This window comes from Scyliorhinus torazame, chromosome 7, assembly GCF_047496885.1.
Source record: "Scyliorhinus torazame isolate Kashiwa2021f chromosome 7, sScyTor2.1, whole genome shotgun sequence".
Lineage (NCBI taxonomy): Eukaryota > Metazoa > Chordata > Chondrichthyes > Carcharhiniformes > Scyliorhinidae > Scyliorhinus > Scyliorhinus torazame.
The window spans coordinates 149,359,136-149,378,561 of NC_092713.1; the positions used below are offsets into that span (position 1 = coordinate 149,359,136).

Here is a 19,426-nt window from a genome sequence, read left to right on the forward strand (position 1 = left end):
TAGAGAATAGGTCCCGCCAGCAGAACTTGAGAATCGTTGGGCTCCCGGAGGGGTCCGAAGGAGCGGACGCTGGGGCATACATCGCAGACATGTTTGAGAAGCTGCTAGGGGATGGGGCATTCTCCCGGCCCTTGGAGGTGGATAGAGCTCACAGAGCACTCGTGACGAAGCCACGAATGCGAGACCCCCCGAGGGCAATGGTGGTGAGATTCCACAGGTTCTCGGATAAGGAGCGCATTCTACAGTGGGCCAAGCAGACATGGAGCTGTAAGTGGGACAACAGTATCCTGCAGGTTTACCCAAGACCTGAGAGTGGAGGTGGCCAGGAGGAGAGCAGGCTTCAACCAGATTAGGTCGATCCTTTTTAAGAAAAAGGTGAAGTTCGGACTGTTGGCGGGCCCAAGAAAGGGGATGGCTGATCGGCAAAGGGGGGGGGGCAATGAGCCCCCCAACTAGGCTGATCACCTGGAATGTTCGAGGGTTAAATGGGCCGGTCAAGAGGGCACGAGTGTTCGCGCATCCTCGGGGACTGAAGGTGGACGTGGTAATGTTGCAGGAGAAGCACCTTAGAGTAACTGACCAGATTAGATTGAGGAAAGGCTGGGTCAGTCAGATCTTTCACTCGGGACTAGACTCAAAGACTAGAGGGGTCGCGATCCAGATCAATAAGCGGGTGGTGTTTGAGGCGGGTAGAATAGTCTTGGATGTGGGAGGTCGGTACATTATGGTCAGTTGGAAACTGGAGGAGGTGCAGGTGGTATTAGTAAATGTGTACGCGCCAAATTGGGATGATGTGGAGTTTATAAAGAGGATGCTGGGGAAGATACCGGACCTGGACTCGCACAGGTTGGTCATGGGAGGGAACTTCAACACAGTTATTGACCCTGGCTTGGACCGGTCAAGCTCGAAAACGGACAGGGTGCCAGCAATGGCAAAGGAGCTAAAAGGGTTCATGGAGCAGATGGGAGGGGTAGATCCATGGAGATTTGGGCAGCCGAGGGTGAAGGAGTTCTCCTTCTACTCACACGTGCATAAAGCGTATTCCCGGATTGATTTCTTTATTTTGAGCAGGGTCTTACTGGCAGGGGTGGTCGACACGAGGTACTCAGCGATCACAATCTGAGACCATGCTCCGCACTGGGTTGACCTGCAGGTCAGTAAAGACAGTAACCAGCGCCCTCACTGGAGGTTAGATGTGGGACTTTTGGCTGACGAAGGGATGTCTGAGCGACTGAGGAAATGTACTCAGAACTACCTGCAGGTCAATGGCACGGGGGAAATGTCAGTATGAAATGAAAATCGCTTATTGTCACAAGTAGGCTTCAAATGAAGTTACTGTGAAAAGCCCCTAGTCGCCACATTCCGGCGCCTGTTCGGGGAGGCTGGTAGCGGTGGTTGGGAAGCACTGAAGGCAGTGGTCAGAGGGGAGCTGATCTCGATCCGGCCCCTAGGGAGAAGGCGGGCAGGGCAGAGCCAGACCGACTGGTAAAGGAGATACTACAGATCGATAGGAGGTTAGCGGAGACGCCAGAGGCAGAGCCTTTAAGGGAACGGCGGAGGCTACAGGTGGAGTTCGGATTGTTAACCACAGGGAGGGCGGTGGAGCAGCTGAGAAAGACGATCTATGAGTATGGAGAGAAGGCCAGCAGAATACTTGCCCAGCAGCTTAGAAAGAGGGAGGCAGACAGGGAGATAGGGAAAGTAAATGACGGAGATGGGAACCTGGTTGGAGATTCAGCAGGCATTTAGGGATTTCTACAGTAGGCTGTATAGGTCGGAACCCCCTACGGGGCCGGAGGGGATGAGGCACTTCTTGGCGGGGCTGAATTTCCCAAAGGTGGACGGGGAGCTGGTCGAAGGGCCGGAGGCCCCGATCGGGTTGGAAGAGATAATGGAGGGTCTGATGGTCATGTGGTCGGGAAAAGCCCCGGGGCCGGACAGGTACCCAGTGGAGTTTTATAAAAGGTTCTCTGGGATATTGGGGCTGGTGTTGATGAGGATGTTCAATGAGGCAAGGGAAAGAGGGGTGCTGCCCCCAACGATGTCACAGACCATGATTTCGCTGATTCGGAAGCGGGACAAGAACCCGGAGCTGTGTGGGTCCTACAGACCGATATCCCTGTTGAATGTGGACGCCAAATTGCTGGTCAAAATTTTGTCCTCCAGGATTGAGGATTGTGTTCCGGATGTTATGGGGGAAGACCAGACGGGGTTTGTTAAGGGGAGGCAGTTGGTGGCCAATGTAAGAAGGTTGTTAAACGTGATCATGATGCCCCCGGAAGGTAGGGAGGTGGAGGTAGTGATCACAATGGATGCAGAAAAGGCTTTTGATCGGGTAGAATGGGATTATCTGTGGGAGGTACTGGGATGGTTCGGATTTGGGCGGGGCTTTATTGACTGGGTCAGGTTACTGTATCAGGCTCCTGCGGCAAGCGTACGGACGAATAGGGCAACATCGGACTATTTTAGACTGCACCGGGGGACGAGACAGGGATGACCCCTCTCCCCACTGTTGTTCACGCTAGCGATAGATCTGTTGGCAATTGCTCTGAGAGCCTCAAGGGGCTGGTCCGGGGGGGCTGGAGCACAGAGTCTTGCACTATGCAGACGACCTGTTTCTGTATGTATCGGACCCAATAGAGGGGATGGAAGAAATTATGAGGATTCCAGGGGAATTTGGCCGTTTTTGGGGTCCAAGCTAAATATGGGGAAAAGTGAGATGTTTGCGGTCCAGGCGAGGGGACAGGAGAGGCGATTGGGGGAGCTGCCATTTAGATTAGTAGGGGGGGAAGCTTTAGGTACCTCGGCATTCAAGTGGCGCGGGAATGGGACCGGCTGCATAAATTACATCTGGCCCGACTACTAGACCAAATGAAGGACGATTTTCGGAGATGGGACACGCTTCCGTTGTCACTGGCTGGGAGGTTGCAGGCGGTGAAGATGACGGTCCTCCCGAGATTCCTGTTCGTGTTTCAATGTCTCCCCATCTTTATTCCGCGGTCCTTTTTTAAACGGGTCAACAAAGTGATCACTGGCTTTGTTTGGGCGGGCAAGACCCCGCGTGTAAGGAAGGTAATGCTTGAGCGGAGTCGGGGAGAGGGCGGGCTAGTGCTGCCAAATTTTAGTAACTATAACTGGGCAGCGAATATAGCCATGATCAGGAAGTGGGTGGTGGGGGAGGGGTCGGCATGGGAGTGTAGGGAGGCGGCTTCATGCAAGGGCACCAGTCTGGGGGCGTTGGTAACTGCGCCTCTGCCGTTCCCGCCGGCACGGTACTTCACCCGCCCCGTGGTGGTGGCGGCCCTGAGAGTCTGGGGGCAATGGAGGAGATATGTGGGAGCAGAGGGAGCATCGGTCTGGTCCCCAATCTGCGATACTCACCGGTTTGCTCCGGGGAGGATGGACGGGGGGTTCCGAATTTGGCAGAGAGCAGGGATTGAGAGGATGGGGGACTTGTTCTTAGAAGGAAGCTTCGCGAGTCTGAGGGCGCTGAAGGGGAAGTTTGCATTGGCCGGGGGAAATGAATTCCGATATTTACAGGTACGGGACTTTTTGTGGAAGCAGGTACCAACCTTCCCACTCCTGCCGCTAAGGGGGATTCAGGATAGGGTGGTTTCTGGAGGATGGATAGGAGAGGGGAGCGTCTCGGACATATATAGAGAGCTTATGGGTTCGGAGGAGATGCAGACCGAGGAGCTGAAGCAAAAGTGGGAGGAGGAGCTGGGGGGAGAGATAGAGGAGGGCCTTTGGGCACTGGGTAGGATCAACGCGACTGCAAGATGTGCCAGGCTCAGCCCGATCCAATTTAAGGTCGTTCACAGGGCTCATATGACAGTGGCCCGGATGAGCAGATTCTTTGGGGTGGAGGATAGGTGAGCAAAATGTGCGGGAGGACCAGCGAACCATGTCCACATGTTCTGGGCATGTCCAAAACTGAGGGGATTTTGGAAGGGGTTTGCGGATGTCATGTCCAAGGTGTTAAAAACCTTGGCGCTGAGTCCAGAGGTGGCGATTTTCGGGGTGTCGGAAGACCCGGGAATCCAGGAGGAGAAAGAGGCAGACTTTCTGGCCTTTGCTTCCCTGGTACCCCAGAGACGGATACTATTAGTTTGGAGGGACTCAAAGCCCCCGAAGTCAGAGACCTGGCTATCAGACATGGCTAGATTTCTCTGTTTGGAGAAAATCAAGTTTGCCTTGAGAGGGTCACTGTTAGGGTTCACCCGGAGGTGGCAACCGTTCGTCGACTTCGTGGCGGAAATTTATTCATCAGCAGAAGGGGGGGAGGGGTTAGTTTAGCTTAGAGTAGGGGTTAATAGACAGCTTTTGCACTATGTTGATAGTTTCATGTACATTGTTTATTTTGTTGTTGTTATAATGCCAAAAATGCCTCAATAAAATGTTTATTTAAAAAAATACGTGGCTATGAGTTGCTATCTCAGCTGGGCCACTCCATTGCCAGCTTTGTTAAAATGTTGGTGACCGTCTGCCTCACCAGTCAAATATATTGAATGGTGTGAAGTTGCTGGAGTTGCATGGTAGACACAAACTGTAGTCACCACAGAAAGTTATGATTTGCCCATTCCAGTCAAAGTAACAGCCTCCCCGAACAGGCGCCGGAATGTGGCGACTAGGGGCTTTTCACAGTAACTTCATTTGAAACCTACTTGTGACAATAAGCGATTTTCATTTCAAGTACAATTTTAACAACGTGATCAACTATTAGTTAGTGTGACCAAACAATTTCTCTAAATTATTAAGGAATTAAGTCTCATTCCTTCAGGTTTTAATTGCTGGAGATTTTTTAAAATGCAGCATTTCACTTTTTCTTTCTTATCCCTTGCCCCTTTATCTCTCTTTTCTCAATGCAATTTCTGTTCCCTCACTTCATTTCTCTTTCTGTACCTGATTTAACACTGAAATGACCCACTCTCACTTACGTTTCCTTTTCACCTTTGCAACTCTAGTTTTACACAATTCTTCATTCTGATTTGTTGAGGGGATGTCCAGCTGCTCACACTGTTCACTCGGTTCCCAGGTGCCCGCGTTCCATTCAGCAATGCTATCGGCTCACACTTTAATGTGAGTCAGATGTAAATATTTGTATTTATTCATGGGATGTGGAATTCACTGGGTGGCCAGCATTTATTGGCCATCTCTTAAAGACTTTGAAAAGATAGTGAGCCGCCTTCTTGAACTGTTACATTCCACGTGGTGTAGGTACACCCGCAATGCTGTGAGGGAGGGAGTTCCAGGATTTTCAGCCAGTGTGGTTTAGCACACTGGGCTAAATAGCTGGCTTTTAAAGCAGACCCAGGCAGGCCAGCAGCACGGTTCCATTCCCGTACCAGCCTCCCCGAACAGGCGCCGGAATGTGGCGACTAGGGGCTTTTCATAGTAACTTCATTTGAAGCCTACTTGTGACAAGAAGCGATTTTCATTTCATTTTCATTGATAGTGATATGATTCAAAGTCAGAATGGTGTGTAACTTGGAGGGGAACGTGCAATTGGTGGTGGTCCCATGTGTTCACTGCCCTTGTCCTTCTGGATAGCAGCGTTTGCAGGCTTGAAAGGTGCTGTTGAAGGGCCCTTGGTGTGTTGCTGCAATGCATCTTGTAGATGGTACACACTGCTGCCACTGCATTGGTGGTGGAGGGAGTAAAAGTCTAAGGTGGTGGATGGGGTGCCAATCAAGCGAGCTGCTTTGCCTACATCGTGTCTAACTTCTCGAGTATTGTTGGAGTCTTAAATCCAGGCAAGTAAGAGATTTTTAAAAATGCAGCATTTCATTTTGTTTTACTTATCCCTCGTCCCTTTATCTCTCTTTTCTCAATGCAATCTTTGTTCCCTCACTTCATTTCCCTTTCTGTACCTGGTTTGATACTGAAATGACCCCCTCTTACTTACGTTTCCTTTTCACCTTTGCATAATCCATCATACCCTGACTCATACCTTATGAATGATGGATAGGCTCTGGGAATACCTGCTCTTGTAGCCACAGAATTTATATAGCTGGTTAAGTTCACTTTTGGTCAATGGTAATCCTCAAGATATTGACAGCAGGGGATTCAGTGATAGTAATGCTGTTGAACGTGAAGGGGAGATGGTTTGAATCTCTCCTGTGGGAGATGATCATTTTGTGGTGCACATGTTACTTGTCAATTATGAGCTCAAGCCTGAATGTTGTCCAGTTCTTGCTACATTTGGATGTGGACTATAGTAATGTTGTCATCCAGTAGTTTCATCATCATTATTAATTAGACCAGATTTATTAATTGGTTTAAATAGTGGTCACACTATAGTGTCTGGATACATTGGAGTGATTGGCCACACTATAGTGACTGGACACACTGTAGTGATTGGACACACTGTTGTGATTGGTTATACTATAGTGTCTGGACACACTGTAGTGACTAGATACACTGCAGTGACTGAGCACCCTGTAGTGATTGTACACACTATAGTTACTGGGCACACTGTAGTGACTGGACACACTGTAGTGATTGGACACACTGCAGTGACTGGGCACACTGTAGTGATTGGACACACTGCTGTGATGGGCCACACCATAGTGTCTGGACACATTGTAGTGACTGGACACACTGTAGTTACTGGGCACACTGTAGTGACTGGACACATTGTAGTGACTGGACACACTGTAGTGCCTGGACACATTGTAGTGACGGGACACACTGTAGTAACTGGGCACACTGTAGTGACTGGACACACTGTAGTGACTGGACACACTGTAGTGACTGGACACACTGTAGTGATAGGACACACTGTAGTGACTGGACACACTGTAGTGATTCGACACACTGTAGTGACTGGACACACTGTAGTGACTGGACACACTGTAGTTACTGGACACACTGTAGTGACTGGACACACTGTAGTTACTGGGCACACTGTAGTGACTGGGCACACTGTAGTGACTGGACACACTGTAGTGATTGGACACACTGTAGTTACTGGGCACACTGTAGTGACTGGACACACTGTAGTGTCTGGATACATTGTAGTGACTGGACACATTGTAGTGACTGGACACACTGTAGTTACTGGACACACTGTAGTGACTGATACACAGTAGTGTCTGGACACACTGTAGTGTCTGGACACACTGTAGTGTCTGGACACACTGTAGTGACTGGTCACACTGTAGTGTCTGGACACATTGTAGTGACTGGACACACTGTAGTGATTGGACATATTGTAGTGACTGGACACAGTGTAGTGATTGGCCACACCATAGTGTCTGGACATATTGTAGTGACTGGACATACTAGTGACTGGGCACACTCTAGTGACTGGACACACTGTAGTGCCTGGACACACTGTAGTGACTGGACACACTGTAGTGACTGGGCACACTGTAATGATTGGCCACACCATAGTGTCTGGACACATTGTAGTGACTGGACACACTAGTTACTGGGCACACTGTAGTGACTGGACACACTGTAGTGATTGGCCACACCATAGTGTCTGGACACATTGTAGTGACTGGAGACACTAGTGACTGGGCACACTGTAGTGACGGGACACAGCAGTGACTGGACACACTGTAGTGATTGGATACACTGTCGTGACTGGGCACACTGTAGTTACTGGACACACTGTAGTGACTGGACACACTGTAGTGATTGGACACACTGTAGTGACTGGACACACTGTAGAGATTGGCCACACCATAGTGTCTGGACACATTGTAGTGACTGGACACACTGTAGTGACTGGTCATACTGTAGTGAGTGGACACACTGTAGTGACTGGACACACCATAGATTCTGGACACATTGTAGTGACTGAACACACTGTAGTAACTGGGCACACAGTAGTGACTGGACACACTGTAGTGACTGGACACACTGTAGTGACTGGACACACTGTAGTGTCTGGGCACGCTGTAGTTACTGGACACACTGTCGTGACAGGACACACTAGTGATTGGCACACTGTAGTGACTGGGAACACTGTAGTGACTGGACACACTGTAGTGACTGGGCTCACTGTAGTGACTGGACACAGTGTAGTGACTGGACACACTGTAGTGACTGGACACACTGTAGTGATTGGACATACTGTTGTGATTAGACATACTGCAGTGACTGGGCACACTGTAGTGATCGGACACACTGCAGTGCCTGGGCACACTGTAGTGATTGGACACACTGCTGTGATGGGCCACACCATAGTGTCTGGACACATTGTAGTGACTGGACATACTGTAGTGAGTGGACACACATTAGTGACTGGACACACCATAGTTCCTGGACACATTGTAGTGACTGGACACACTGTAGTGACTGGACACACTGTAGTGACTGGACACACTGCAGTGTCTGGGCACGCTGCAGTTACTGGACACACTGTAGTGACAGGACACACTGTAGTGATTGGACACACTGTAGTGACTGGGAACACTGTAGTGACTGGACATACTGCAGTGCCTGGACACATTGTAGTGACTGGACACACTGTAGTGATTGGACACACTGTAGTGACGGGACACACTGTGATGATTGGCCACACCATAGTGTTTGGACACATTGTAGTGACTGGACACACTGTAGTGACTGGTCATACTGTAGTGAGTGGACACACTGTAGTGACTGGACACACTGTAGTGATTGGACATACTGTAGTGATTGGACACACTGCTGTGATGGGCCACACCATAGTGTCTGGACACATTGTAGTGACTGGATCCACGGTAGTTACGGGGCACACTATAGTGACTGGACCCACTGTAGTGACTGGACACATTGTAGTGACTGGACCCACTGTAGTGTCTCGACACATTGTAGTGACTGGACACACTGTAGTGTCTGGACACACTGTAGTGACTGGAAACATTGTAGTGTCTGGGCACACTGTAGTGTCTGGACACACTGTAGTGTCTGGACACACTGCAGTGTCTGGACACATTGTAGTGACTGGACACACTGTAGTGACTGGACACACTAGTGACAGGACACACTGTAGTGATTGGACACACTGTAGTGACTGGACACATTGTAGTGACTGGACACACTGTAGTGTCTGGACACATTGTAGTGACTGGACATACTGTAGTGTCTGGACACATTGTAGTGACTGGACACACTGTAGTGATTGGACACACTGTAGTGTCTGGACACATTGTAGTGATTGGACACACTGTAGTGTCTGGACACATTGTAGTGATTGGACACACTGTGGTGCCTGGACACGTTGTAGTGACTGGACACACTGTAGTGACTGGTCACACTGTAGTGACTGGACACACTGTAGTGATTGGACACACTGCAGTGACTGGGCAAAATGTAGTGATTGGACACACTGCTGTGATGGGCCACACAATAGTGTCTGGACATATTGTACTGACTGGACACACTGGAGTGACTGGACATACTGTAGTGTCTGGTCACATTGTAGTGACTGGGCACACTGTAGTGTCTGGACACATTGTAGTGATTGGACACTCTGCAGTGACTGGGCACACTAGTGATTGGACACACTGCTGTGATGGGCCACACAATAGTGTCTGGACATATTGTAGTGACTGGACACACTGTAGTGACTGGACACACTGTAGTGACTGGACCCACTGTAGTGTCTCGACACATTGTAGTGACTGGACACACTGTAGTGTCTGGACACACTGTAGTGACTGGAAACATTGTAGTGTCTGGACACACTGTAGTGTCTGGACACACTGTAGTGTCTGGACACATTGTAGTGACTGGACACACTGTAGTGACTGGACACACTAGTGTCAGGACACACTGTAGTGATTGGACACACTGTAGTGACTGGACACATTGTAGTGACTGGACACACTGTAGTGTCTGGACACATTGTAGTGACTGGACACACTGTAGTGTCTGGACACATTGTAGTGACTGGACACACTGTAGTGATTGGACACTCTGTAGTGTCTGGACACATTGTAGTGATTGGACACACTGTAGTGTCTGGACACATTGTAGTGATTGGACACACTGTAGTGTCTGGACACACTGTAGTGACTGGACACACTAGTGTCAGGACACACTGTAGTGATTGGACACACTGTAGTGACTGGACACATTGTAGTGACTGGACACACTGTAGTGTCTGGACACATTGTAGTGACTGGACACACTGTAGTGTCTGGACACATTGTAGTGACTGGACACACTGTAGTGACTGGTGACACTGTAGTGACTGGACACACTGTAGTGATTGGACACACTGCAGTGACTGGGCAAAATGTAGTGATTGGACACACTGCTGTGATGGGCCACACAATAGTGTCTGGACATATTGTAATGACTGGACACACTGGAGTGACTGGACATACTGTAGTGTCTGTTCACATTGTAGTGACTGGGCACACTGTAGTGTCTGGACACATTGTAGTGATTGGACACTCTGCAGTGACTGGGCACACTGTAGTGATTGGACACACTGCTGTGATGGGCCACACAATAGTGTCTGGACATATTGTAGTGACTGGACACACTGTAGTGACTGGACACACTGTAGTGACTGGACACACTGTAGTGACTGGACACACTTTAGTGATTGGACACACTGTAGTGACTGGTCACACTGTAGTGACTGGTCACACTGTAGTGACTGGACACACTGTAGTGACTGGACACACTAGTGACTGGACACACTGTAGTGACTGGACAAACTTTAGTGATTGGACACACTGTAGCGACTGGTCACACTGTAGTGACTGGACACACTGTAGTGACTGGACACACTGTAGTGACTGGACACACTATAGTGACGGGACACACTGTAGTGACTGGGCACACTGTAGTGACTGGACACACAGTAGTGATTGGAAACACTATAGTGACTGGACACAGTGTCGTGACTGGACACATTGTAGTGACTGGGCACACTGTAGTGACTGGACATACTGTAGTGACTGGATACACTGTAGTGACTGGGCACACTGTAGTGACTGGACACACTGTAGTTACTGGACACACTGTAGTGACTGATACACAGTAGTGTCTGGACACACTGTAGTGTCTGGACACACTGTAGTGTCTGGACACACTGTAGTGACTGGTCACACTGTAGTGTCTGGACACATTGTAGTGACTGGACACACTGTAGTGATTGGACATATTGTAGTGACTGGACACAGTGTAGTGATTGGCCACACCATAGTGTCTGGACATATTGTAGTGACTGGACATACTAGTGACTGGGCACACTCTAGTGACTGGACACACTGTAGTGCCTGGACACACTGTAGTGACTGGACACACTGTAGTGACTGGGCACACTGTAGTGATTGGCCACACCATAGTGTCTGGACACATTGTAGTGACTGGACACACTAGTGACTGGGCACACTGTAGTGACTGGACACACTGTAGTGATTGGCCACACCATAGTGTCTGGACACATTGTAGTGACTGGAGACACTAGTGACTGGGCACACTGTAGTGACGGGACACAGCAGTGACTGGACACACTGTAGTGATTGGATACACTGTCGTGACTGGGCACACTGTAGTTACTGGGCACACTGTAGTTACTGGACACAGTGTAGTGATTGGCCACACCATAGTGTCTGGACATATTGTAGTGACTGGACATACTAGTGACTGGGCACACTCTAGTGACTGGACACACTGTAGTGCCTGGACACACTGTAGTGACTGGACACACTGTAGTGACTGGGCACACTGTAGTGATTGGCCACACCATAGTGTCTGGACACATTGTAGTGACTGGACACACTAGTGACTGGGCACACTGTAGTGACTGGACACACTGTAGTGATTGGCCACACCATAGTGTCTGGACACATTGTAGTGACTGGAGACACTAGTGACTGGGCACACTGTAGTGACGGGACACAGCAGTGACTGGACACACTGTAGTGATTGGATACACTGTCGTGACTGGGCACACTGTAGTTACTGGACACACTGTAGTGACTGGACACACTGTAGTGATTGGACACACTGTAGTGACTGGACACACTGTAGAGATTGGCCACACCATAGTGTCTGGACACATTGTAGTGACTGGACACACTGTAGTGACTGGTCATACTGTAGTGAGTGGACACACTGTAGTGACTGGACACACCATAGATTCTGGACACATTGTAGTGACTGAACACACTGTAGTAACTGGGCACACAGTAGTGACTGGACACACTGTAGTGACTGGACACACTGTAGTGACTGGACACACTGTAGTGTCTGGGCACGCTGTAGTTACTGGACACACTGTCGTGACAGGACACACTAGTGATTGGCACACTGTAGTGACTGGGAACACTGTAGTGACTGGACACACTGTAGTGACTGGGCTCACTGTAGTTACTGGACACAGTGTAGTGACTGGACACACTGTAGTGACTGGACACACTGTAGTGATTGGACATACTGTTGTGATTAGACATACTGCAGTGACTGGGCACACTGTAGTGATCGGACACACTGCAGTGCCTGGGCACACTGTAGTGATTGGACACACTGCTGTGATGGGCCACACCATAGTGTCTGGACACATTGTAGTGACTGGACATACTGTAGTGAGTGGACACACTTTAGTGACTGGACACACCATAGTTCCTGGACACATTGTAGTGACTGGACACACTGTAGTGACTGGACACACTGTAGTGACTGGACACACTGCAGTGTCTGGGCACGCTGCAGTTACTGGACACACTGTAGTGACAGGACACACTGTAGTGATTGGACACACTGTAGTGACTGGGAACACTGTAGTGACTGGACATACTGCAGTGCCTGGACACATTGTAGTGACTGGACACACTGTAGTGATTGGACACACTGTAGTGACGGGACACACCGTGATGATTGGCCACACCATAGTGTTTGGACACATTGTAGTGACTGGACACACTGTAGTGACTGGTCATACTGTAGTGAGTGGACACACTGTAGTGACTGGACACACTGTAGTGATTGGACATACTGTAGTGATTGGACACACTGCTGTGATGGGCCACACCATAGTGTCTGGACACATTGTAGTGACTGGATCCACGATAGTTACGGGGCACACTATAGTGACTGGACCCACTGTAGTGACTGGACACATTGTAGTGACTGGACCCACTGTAGTGTCTCGACACATTGTTGTGACTGGACACACTGTAGTGTCTGGACACACTGTAGTGACTGGAAACATTGTAGTGTCTGGGCACACTGTAGTGTCTGGACACACTGTAGTGTCTGGACACACTGTAGTGTCTGGACACATTGTAGTGACTGGACACACTGTAGTGACTGGACACACTAGTGACAGGACACACTGTAGTGATTGGACACACTGTAGTGACTGGACACATTGTAGTGACTGGACACACTGTAGTGTCTGGACACATTGTAGTGACTGGACACACTGTAGTGTCTGGACACATTGTAGTGACTGGACACACTGTAGTGATTGGACACACTGTAGTGTCTGGACACATTGTAGTGATTGGACACACTGTAGTGTCTGGACACATTGTAGTGATTGGACACACTGTGGTGCCTGGACACATTGTAGTGACTGGACACACTGTAGTGACTGGTCACACTGTAGTGACTGGACACACTGTAGTGATTGGACACACTGCAGTGACTGGGCAAAATGTAGTGATTGGACACACTGCTGTGATGGGCCACACAATAGTGTCTGGACATATTGTACTGACTGGACACACTGGAGTGACTGGACATACTGTAGTGTCTGGTCACATTGTAGTGACTGGGCACACTGTAGTGTCTGGACACATTGTAGTGATTGGACACTCTGCAGTGACTGGGCACACTAGTGATTGGACACACTGCTGTGATGGGCCACACAATAGTGTCTGGACATATTGTAGTGACTGGACACACTGTAGTGACTGGACACACTGTAGTGACTGGACCCACTGTAGTGTCTCGACACATTGTAGTGACTGGACACACTGTAGTGTCTGGACACACTGTAGTGACTGGAAACATTGTAGTGTCTGGACACACTGTAGTGTCTGGACACACTGTAGTGTCTGGACACATTGTAGTGACTGGACACACTGTAGTGACTGGACACACTAGTGTCAGGACACACTGTAGTGATTGGACACACTGTAGTGACTGGACACATTGTAGTGACTGGACACACTGTAGTGTCTGGACACATTGTAGTGACTGGACACACTGTAGTGTCTGGACACATTGTAGTGACTGGACACACTGTAGTGATTGGACACTCTGTAGTGTCTGGACACATTGTAGTGATTGGACACACTGTAGTGTCTGGACACATTGTAGTGATTGGACACACTGTGGTGCCTGGACAAATTGTAGTGACTGGACACACTGTAGTGACTGGTGACACTGTAGTGACTGGACACACTGTAGTGATTGGACACACTGCAGTGACTGGGCAAAATGTAGTGATTGGACACACTGCTGTGATGGGCCACACAATAGTGTCTGGACATATTGTAATGACTGGACACACTGGAGTGACTGGACATACTGTAGTGTCTGTTCACATTGTAGTGACTGGGCACACTGTAGTGTCTGGACACATTGTAGTGATTGGACACTCTGCAGTGACTGGGCACACTGTAGTGATTGGACACACTGCTGTGATGGGCCACACAATAGTGTCTGGACATATTGTAGTGACTGGACACACTGTAGTGACTGGACACACTGTAGTGACTGGACACACTGTAGTGACTGGACACACTTTAGTGATTGGACACACTGTAGTGACTGGTCACACTGTAGTGACTGGTCACACTGTAGTGACTGGACACACTGTAGTGACTGGACACACTAGTGACTGGACACACTGTAGTGACTGGACAAACTTTAGTGATTGGACACACTGTAGCGACTGGTCACACTGTAGTGACTGGACACACTGTAGTGACTGGACACACTATAGTGACGGGACACACTGTAGTGACTGGGCACACTGTAGTGACTGGACACACAGTAGTGATTGGAAACACTATAGTGACTGGACACAGTGTCGTGACTGGACACATTGTAGTGACTGGGCACACTGTAGTGACTGGACATACTGTAGTGACTGGATACACTGTAGTGACTGGGCACACTGTAGTGACTGGACACACTGTAGTGACTAGGCACACTGTAGTGACTGGGCACACTGTAGTGATTGGACACACTGTAGTGTCTGGACACATTGTAGTGACTGGACACACGAGTGACGGGGCACACTGTAGTGACTGGACACACTGTAGTTATTGGCCACACCATAGTGTCTGGACACATTGTAGTGACTGGAGACACTAGTGACTGGGCACACTGTAGTGACGGGACACAGCAGTGACTGGACACACTGTAGTGATTGGATACACTGTAGTGACTGGGCACACTGCAGTTACTGGACACACTGTAGTGACTGGACACACTGTAGTGATTGGACACACTGTATTGACTGGACACTCTGTAGTGATTGGCCACACCATAGTGTCTGGACACATTGTAGTGACTGGACACACTGTAGTTACTGGTCATACTGTAGTGAGTGGACACACTGTAGTGACTGGACACACCATAGTTTCTGGACACATTGTAGTGACTGGACACACTGTAGTAACTGGGCACACTGTAGTGACTGGACACACTGTAGTGACTGGACACACTGTAGTGACTGGACACACTGTAATGTCTGGGCACGCTGTAGTTACTGGACACACTGTAGTGACAGGACACACTGTAGTGACAGGACACACTGTAGTGACTGGGAACACTGTAGTGACTGGACACACTGTAGTGACTGGGCTCACTGTAGTGACTGGACACACTGTAGTGACTAGACACACTGTAGTGACTGGTCATACTGTAGTGACTGGTCATACTGTAGTGAGTGGACACACTGTTGTGATCGGACACACTGCAGTGCCTGGGCACACTACTGATTGGACACACTGCTGAGATGGTCCACACCATAGTGTCTGGACACATTGTAGTGACTGGACACACTGTAGTGACTTGTCATACTGTAGTGAGTGGACACACTGTAGTGACTGGACACACCATAGTTTCTGGACACATTGTAGTGACTGGACACTGTAGTGACTGGACACACTGTAGTGACTGGACATACTGCAATGACTGGACACATTGTAGTGATTGGACACACTGTAGTGACTGAACACACTGTGATGATTGGGAACACCATAGTGTCTGGACACATTGTAGTGACTGGACACACTGTAGTGACTGGTCATACTGTAGTGAGTGGACACACTGTAGTGACTGAACACACTGTAGTGATTGGACATACTGTAGTGATTGGACACACTGCTGTGATGGGCCACACCATAGTGTCTGGACACATTGTTGTGACTCGATACACGTTAGTTACGGGGCACACTGTAGTGACTGGACACACTGTAGTGACTGGACACATTGTAGTGACTGGACCCACTGTAGTGTCTGGACACATTGTAGTGACTGGACACCCTGTAGTGTCTGGACACACTGTAGTGACTGGACACATTGAAGTGTCTGGACACACTGTAGTGTCTGGACACACTGTAGTGTCTGGACACATTGTAGTGACTGGACACACTGTAGTGACTGGACACACTAGTGTCAGGACACACTGTAGTGATTGGACACACTGTATTGACTGGACACATTGTAGTGACTGGACACACTGTAGTGTCTGGACACATTGTCGTGACTGGGCACACTGTAGTGACTGGTCACACTGTAGTGATTGGACACACTGTCGTGTCTGGACACATTGTAGTGACTGGACACACTGTAGTGACTGGACACACTGTAGTAATTGGACACACTGTAGTGTCTGGACACACTGTAGTGACTGGACACACTGTAGTGACTGGACACACTGTAGTGATTGGACACACTGTAGTGACTGGACACACTGTAGTGACTGGACACACTGTAGTGACTGGACACACTGTAGTGATTGGACACACTGTAGTGACGGAAACACTGCTGTGATGGTCCACACCATAGTGTCTGGATACACTGTAGTGTCAGGACACACTGTATTGATTGGACACACTGTAGTGACTGGACACTTGTAGTGACTGGCATCACTGTAGTGTCTGGACACATTGTAGTGACTGGACACACTGTAGTGACTGGACACACTGTAGTGACTGGACACACTGTACTGATTGGACACACTGTAGTGATTGGACACACTGCTGTGATGGGCCACACCATAGTGTCTGGATACACTGTCGTGTCAGGACACACTGTAGTGATTGGACACACTGTAGTGACTGGACACATTGTAGTGACGGCATCACTGTAGTGTCTGGACACATTGTAGGTACTGGGCACACTATAGTGACTGCACACACTGTTGTGACTGGACACACTGCTGTGATGGGCCACACCATAGTGTCTGGACACACTGTAGTGACTGGACACACTGTAGTGATTGGACACACTGTAGTGTCTGGACACATTGTAGTGACTGGACACACTGTAGTGACTGGACACACTGTAGCGACTGCACACACTGTCGTGACTGAACACACTGTCGTGACTGGACACACTGTAGTGCCTGGACACATTGTAGTGCCTGGACACAGTGTAGTGTCTGGACACATTGTAGTGATTGGACACACTGTAGTGTCTGGACACATTGTAGTGATTGGACACACTGTAGTGTCTGGACACATTGTAGTGATTGGACACACTGTAGTGCCTGGATGCATTGTAGTGACTGGACACACTGTAGTGACTGGTCATACTGTAGTGAGTGGACACACTGTAGTGACATGACACACTGTAGTGATTGGACACACTGCAGTGACTGGGCACAATGTAGTGATTGGACACACTGCTGTGGTGGGCCACACAATTGTGTCTGGACATATTGTAGTGACTGGACACACTGGAGTGTCTGGACATACTGTAGTGTCTGGTCACATTGTAGTGACTGGGCACACTGTAGTGTCTGGACACATTGTAGTGATTGGACACTCTGCAGTGACTGGGCACACTGTAGTGATTGGACACACTGCTGTGATGGGCCACACAATAGTGTCTGGACATATTGTAGTGACTGGACACACTGTAGTGACTGGACACACTGTAGTGACTGGACACACTGTAGTGACTGGACACACTTTAGTGATTGGACATACTGTAGTGACTAGGCACACTGTAGTGACTGGTCACACTGTAGTGACTGGACACACTGTAGTGACTGGACACACTGTAGTGACTGGTCACACTTTACTGATTGGACACACTGTAGTGACTGGACACACTGTAGTGACTGGACACACTGTAGTGACTGGACACACTGTAGTGACGGGACACACTGTAGTGATTGGACACACTGTAGTGACTGGACACATTGTAGTGACTGGACACACTGTAGTGTCTGGACACATTGTAATGACTGGGCACATTGTAGTGACTGCACACACTGTCGTGACTGGACACACTGCTGTGATGGGCCACACCATAGTGTCTGGACACACTGTAGTGACTGGACACACTGTAGTGATTGGACACACTGTAGTGTCTGGACACACTGTAGTGACTGGACACACTGTAGTGACTGGACACACTGTAGTGACTGGGCACACTGTAGTGATTGGACACACTGTAGTGATTGGACACACTGTAGTGAGTGGACACACTGTAGTGACTGGACACACTGTAGTGATTGGACACGCTGTAGTGACTGGACACACTGCTGTGATGGTCCACAGCATAGTGTCTGGATACACTGTAGTGTCAGGACACACTGTATTGATTGGACACACTGTAGTGACTGGACACATTGTAGTGACTGGCATCACTGTAGTGTCTGGACACATTGTAGTGACTGGACATACTGTAGTGATTGGACACACTGTAGTGACTGGATACACTGCTGTGATGGGCCACACCATAGTGTCTGGATACACTGTAGTGTCAGGACACACTGTAGTGATTGGACACACTGTAGTGACTGGACACATTGTAGTGACTGGCATCACTGTAGTGTCTGGACACATTGTAGTGACTGGGCACACTATAGTGACTGCAAACTCTGTCGTGACTGGACACACTGCTGTGGTGGGCCACACCATAGTGTCTGGACACACTGTAGTGACTGGACACACTGTAGTGATTGGACACACTGTAGTGTCTGGACACACTGTAGTGTCTGGATACATTGTAGTGACTGGACACACTGTAGTGACTGGTCATACTGTAGTGAGTGGACACACCGTAGTGACATGACACACTGTAGTGATTCGACACACTGCAGTGACTGGGCACAATGTAGTGATTGGACACACTGCTGTGATGGGCCACACAATAGTGTCTGGACATATTGTAGTGACTGGACACACTGGAGTGACGGGACACACTGTAGTGACTGGGCACACTGTAGTGACTGGACACACTTTACTGATTGGACACACTGTAGTGACTGGACACAGTG

The 19,426-nt window shown here is 49.1% G+C and overlaps 1 protein-coding gene and 1 pseudogene across 4 annotated transcripts in view; both read left to right on the forward strand.

The window, feature by feature from the left end:
* astn1 (astrotactin 1) overlaps window positions 1–19,426 on the forward strand; it is a 4,064,875-nt gene that overhangs the window by 3,928,533 nt on the left and 116,916 nt on the right. The window lies entirely within an intron of this gene.
* Window positions 1,220–19,426, forward strand: part of LOC140427222 (F-box only protein 7 pseudogene) — a 37,439-nt pseudogene continuing 19,232 nt past the window's right edge.